This window comes from Cynocephalus volans, chromosome 2, assembly GCF_027409185.1.
Source record: "Cynocephalus volans isolate mCynVol1 chromosome 2, mCynVol1.pri, whole genome shotgun sequence".
Classification (NCBI taxonomy): Eukaryota; Metazoa; Chordata; class Mammalia; order Dermoptera; family Cynocephalidae; genus Cynocephalus; species Cynocephalus volans.
The window spans coordinates 90,619,724-90,625,937 of record NC_084461.1 but is presented as its reverse complement, the minus strand read 5'-3'; positions in this window follow the sequence as shown (position 1 = coordinate 90,625,937).

Below are 6,214 nucleotides of genomic sequence, written 5' to 3'. Positions count from 1 at the left end.
TAAGGAAAACTGACAATACAAACCATGAATATATCACATATGTGCATTTATGGAGATTTTTCTATAGAGTTTTTGCATACTTTTCATTAGACATATTTCTAAGTACTTTATGTTACCAATGCTATTGTAAATCATAAAATTTTGTAAACTGTATTATCTCACTATTTTGTCTGATTATAGAAAAACAACTGGTTTTTGTATAAGAACTCTAAAATAATATCTGAATTCACATATTCTAGTCATTTATTTATATACTAATTTGTATTTGCAATATACAAGAGCGTACTTCAAAAGGCTCATAAAAAATAGAATTAACAGATAATGAAAATCTTTCCATGAAGTTTTGAAGTCTGCTCATTCAACTGTATTTATTGTAAATGATGACAGTTTTATAGATTCTTTTTGCTATAATATTTTTTCTTGCCTTATTATACTATCAAGGGTATTTAATAAAAATGGTGACAAGGGGAATTCTATTTTCTCACTTGTCATTTAAGAGGTGGAGCTTTAAAAATTCATCAAACAATTATAATATTTAGAACTATACTGTTAATGAAAAGTTGGTTTATTTTTAGTTAATTTATATCAAATTAACTTCTATTTCTAGTTTGGCAAATGTCTATAATGAATAGATAATGATTTTTTCAAATGCTTTTTCTGGAACTATTGAGATGATTTAATCAGTTTACCCTTATTGTGCTAATGTGGTAAAACATATTGATTGATTTTCAAATGTCAAATTAACATTTCATTCCTGAGAAAATACAAATTGTGACAAAACAATTTCCCTTTTATAAATTGTTACATTTGAGGTGTTAATATTTTGTGTGGGATTTTGCATCTGTGTTTAATAACAAAATCAGCTTTTAATTTTCCTGAATTGTAACATCCTCCTCATCAAGTTGGTTCCAATGTTTCACTGGTCTTATAAAATGAGTGGGAAATTTTCCCACATTTTCTATTCTGGAAGAATTTGTGCAACATTGCATTCTCATTTTCTTCTTAAATGCTTTGTAGATATATTTCTGATAGGTTTCAATTTTTTCTCTATGAATATTTAAGTATTTGATAATTATGAACTTTTTGTATTGTATCTCTCTTCTTGTGTCAGTTTTGGTAAATTACATTTTTATAGGAATTTGTCTATTCAATTTGTCTTAAAATTGAACATGCTTCCCCCATAAAAAGATGAAATTGACACTATTTTTATCAGTCATCATTTATATCCTTGTAGGTCTTTTTTTTTTTTTTTTTGGAAAATTTAAAAATTTTTTTAATTTACTTTTTAAATTTTTTTGTTGTACATATCTGTGGGGTTCAGCATCGAACATCAATACCAGTGTGCGACATGTTATGTTCAAATCAGGACAATCAGCACATCTACCATTACACAATGCGATTGATCCTCACAGCCCACTACAAGCTCCTCCTCATACCCCTCTACCATCAGCAACCCCAGCTCTGTTCCCCCTCCCAAAAAGTCCACCATATTATTGTGATTGCTGCGTTCCTTTTCCTCCTTTCGTTATTTATTTGTTCATTCGTTCATCTATTATTTTATTAGCTTCCCCATATAAGTGAGGACACATGGTATTTCTCTTTCTGTATCTGGCTTATTTCAGTTAACATAATTTTCTCTAAGTTCATCCATGTTGCTGCAAATGGGAGTATTGCATTCTTTTTTATGGCAGAGTAGTATTCCATTGCATAAATATACTACATTTTCTTTATCCACTCATCCAATGATGGGCATTCAGGTTTGTTCCAACTCTTGGCTATTGTAAATAGAGCCGTAATAAACATTTGAGTGATATCCCTTTGACGTGATTATTTCCATTCCTTTAGGTATATACCCAGCAGTGAGATTGCTGGGTCAAATGGCAGTTCTAACAGTAGCTGTTTGACGAAACTCCATACCATTTTCCATAGTGGCTGCACCATTTTAGAGTCCCACCAACAGTGTAGGAGGGTTCCCCTTTCTCCACATCATCATCAGCAATTGTTATTCTCTGTCTTTATGATAGTAGCCAGTCTAACTGGAGTGAGATGATATCTCCATGTGGTTTTGATTTGCATTTCCCCGATGGTAAGTGATGTTGAGCATTTTTTCATGTGTCAGTTGGCCATTTGTATGTCTTCCTTTAAGAAATGTCTATTCAGCTCTGTTGCCCATTTTTTAATTGGGTTACTTCATTTTTTACTGTTAAGTTGTTTGAGTACCTTGTATATTCTGGATATTAATCCTTTGTTGGATGCATATTTTGAAAATATTTTCTCCCATTCTGTTGGCTGTCTTTTTGCTCTGTTAATTGTTTATTTTTCTGTGCAGAAGCTTTTTAGTTTAATATAATCCCATGTTCTCTTCCTTTTCTTGCCTGTGTTTTGGCAGTCATATTCATAAAGCTTGTGATCAGTCCTACTTCCTGAGGAGTTTCCTGTATGTTTGGTTTTAGGAGTCTTATAGTTTCAGCATGGATATTTAATTATTTAATCCATTTTGAGTTGATTTTGGTATATGGCAAGAGGTACGGGTCTAGTTTCATTCTCCTACATAGGGATGTCCAATTTTCCAATTTATCATTATTTATTTACCATTTATTGAAGAGGCAGTCTTTTCTCCACTATATGTTCTTGGCACCTTTGTCAAAGATCAGATGGCTATGGGCTGATTTCTGGGTTCTTTCTTCTGTTCCATTGATCCATGTGTCTCTTTTTATGTCAGTACCATGCTGTTATGGTTACAATAGCCTTGTAGCATAATTTGAAGACAGGTAATGTAATGCCTCTGGCTTTACTTTTTATTTTTTATTTTTATTTATTTATTTGTTTGTTTGTTTGTTTGTTTGTTTGTTTATTTGTTTATTTATTTTGCTCAGTATTGCTTTGGCTGTTCGGGGTCTTTTGTTGTTCAATACGCATGTTAGGATTTTTTTTTCCATTTCTGTGAAGAATATCATTGGTATTTTGAAGGGGATTGCATTGAATCTGTAGATCACTTTGGATAGTATGGACCTTTTCACCATGTTAATTCTGCCAATCCAAGAGCATGGACTATCTTTCCATGTTCTTGTGTCCTCTTTAATTTCTTTCAACAATGATTTGTAGTTCTCATCATAGAGATCTTTCACATTCTTGGTTAACTTTATTCCTAGGTATTTTATTTTTTTTTGGTGACTGTTGAAAATGGCCTAGATTTCTTCATTTCTTTTCCTTTTAGTTCACTGTTGGAGTATTAAAATGCTACTGATTTTTGCATGTTGATTTTGTATCCTGCAACTTTGCTGAAATCGGTTTTTTAGAGTTTTTAGGCATGTATGTATATAGGATCATGTCAAATGCAAACAGGGACATTTTGACTTTGTCTTTTCCAATCTGGATGCCCTTTATTTCTTTCTCTTCTCTGATTACTCCAACTAGTACTTCCAATGCTATATTAAATAGGACTGGTGAGAGTGAGCATCCTTGTGTTGTTCCCATTCTTAAGGGAAAAGGTCCCAATTTTCCCCATTCCGGATGATATTGGAAGTGTATTTGTCATATATGGCTTTAGTTGTGTTGACACACCTTCCTTCTATACCCAATTTGATGAGAGTGTTTATCATGTATAATTTCCAGGTGTTTTGATAACACAGGAAGTATTAATACAATTTTGTAGATGAGCAAATGTAGACAAACAGTAGTTAGGTTACTCGCACAGAGAGTAAGCAACAAATTTAAGATAGACTCAAGTTCTAATTTCAAAGGCAGCTCTTTTTTTTCATGTTATCAAGTCACCTCCCATGATTTTGAAAGCCCTGCATAAACTGGCTCCAACCCTCTCTTTTATTTTTTTTTCCAATTTTAATTTCATTCCTTGACTTCATATTTTCTACTACTTATTGGAATTTATTCTAATCCTTTAGCATGCCTTCTGATTTCTTCCTCCATTACCCTATTATCATTATTCAATTCACATTCTACTGTCCCTCTTCATGATCCCTAACTTTTGAAATCCTTCCCATTAGGGGCATTTCAAATGTTATTTCCTCCATTAAGAATTGTGTGTTTTACCTCTGAGAAGTAATTCATAATTAATAATTTCTATTGTTCCTTAGTACATTGTTTAATAGTAACTTGTATTACATTTATTTATAAACAAATATATATATACATATATATTCTTTATCCCCTAAAAGAAATTATACACTCCTCTATAGATATACTTTAATTTTATTTGTGCCTTAGTTTGTTAATTGTCAGAGTGAGTGTTTGATAGGTAAAGTTTACTTGAAGGACCTGAAGTAAAATATCACATAAGTGTTCACTGAGCTATAATGCAGAACTTTCAGTGCTAGATTTCTTCCTTTAAAGTTGTCCTGCCTTGAGGATATCATTACTAAATTTTTATGTAAGTCCACTGTGATTAACTATAGACAACTAGTAAAATTAACAAAAGCTATGAAATAAACACCATCCCATAAAATGTACTTTGAAGTTCAATTATTTACCATAAACGCTATTTTTCTCTCTATCTATTTGCAGAAAAGAGACAGTGAACCCTTGATTATTTGAGAGCTGATTACACAGTTTGTAAATTATCCAAGCCATTGATTTCTCCTCCTGCTGCTGCTGAAAGACTTTTACACATTTCTACCTTCATTAGCACAGTGAAATTCAGAGGAATTCAAAAACATGTAATTCAAGCCATTAAATTTTGCTTTCTGTAGTGGAATAAATACTAGATGACAAATTTCAATTATTTGTTAAAATAATGATTATACATTACCTGGGAATTTTTAGTGTTTCATCTCTGTTATTAATACAGCTAATTGACAGTTAAATCTATACTTGGTGTTTTAAAACAGATCAACACTTTTTTGTTGCCCCATTAGCAGGAATATTGTTCATTTTGATGACTGGCTATTTGCAAGACTAATCAACCTGCATGCACCAAAAGTTCTATAAGTTACTGTAATGTTCTTATATTACCTACAAATATGAAAACTCTGTCCAATCACAATACCCTCCTCAGTTACAGGCTTTTATCTTAATAGCTGAAGAAGCTGTCTTTCCAGGCACATCTCATAGTAAAATAAACGTTAAACGGGGTGCCATCTCTTTGTGAATGCAAGTTTCATGAAGAATGCGGTATGAGTTATACCTACACGTTCTAAAGAGCATGAAGTGAACAGTGTAAAGGATGAGGAAGTCGGTTAGGAACAATCTAAAAGGCTTCTTAAGCCTTAATGTTCAGGCTATAGTACCTCCTATAATACCTAATTTCAATTTGTCATTCACAAAGCAAATAAATAAATATGTTAATTTATTAAATTTTATTTCTTTAAAGTTTAATTTTATTCATTCAATGTTAATTTTAAAAATTAATATGATTTATTAATTCATTTAAATTAAAATAAATGAATAAATAAGCTAAAGGAGCAGAGACCTAGTATACATGGAGACGACTTCAAAGAAGGAATAAGAGTGGCACAAGGGCAGGCTAGTTGTATAAAAGAAAGAATAGCACCATGAACTTTTGTCTCTGCTATCTCTAGGGTCATTTTGATTTTAATAAAATAGTTCTCCCACATTGGTTAGAAAGTGACATTTCTAACCAATGTTAATATCAGGCATCGTTAGTGATTTTACTGAAATGTGGCTACCTAATCAATATGCAAAGACCTATATGAGATGTGGAGAAATAAGGCATTTCTCAAAATATAAATACATAAAAATGCAGAAAGAAAGAGCACATAAGAATATACAATTAAAAATAATTTAAACCACCTACAAAAATTATGGTACAAATTGAATAGAAGAGGAAGAAAAAAGATTTAAGCAAGAAGCAAGTTTGGGGTAAGATTTAGAAGAACATTTGTACACTGAAACTTGGAAGCCATATTTTTGCCTCAACTTCTCTTAATAATAAGTTCATGTTATTGGATATGACTCCTCCCTCTGTCAGGGTTGTCATTAAGGAGCTCTTCCTCTTCTGCCAAAGAGAGGTCAATAGAGCCATATTAGTGGATCAGAGTAATCAGTATATGTGACCTAACAGAACCATTCACAATCCTTTGTCTAGAATTTAAAATGCCCATATTTTTAATGAAAGCTTCTTTTTGGATATTCAGGTATCAAGATTCACGGAAGCCTGAACTCCAAGTGTCCATCTTTGCTAACAAATAAAAGGGTCTGTCTGCCTAAAAATCAGGTAATCATAATTTCCAGACAGGAA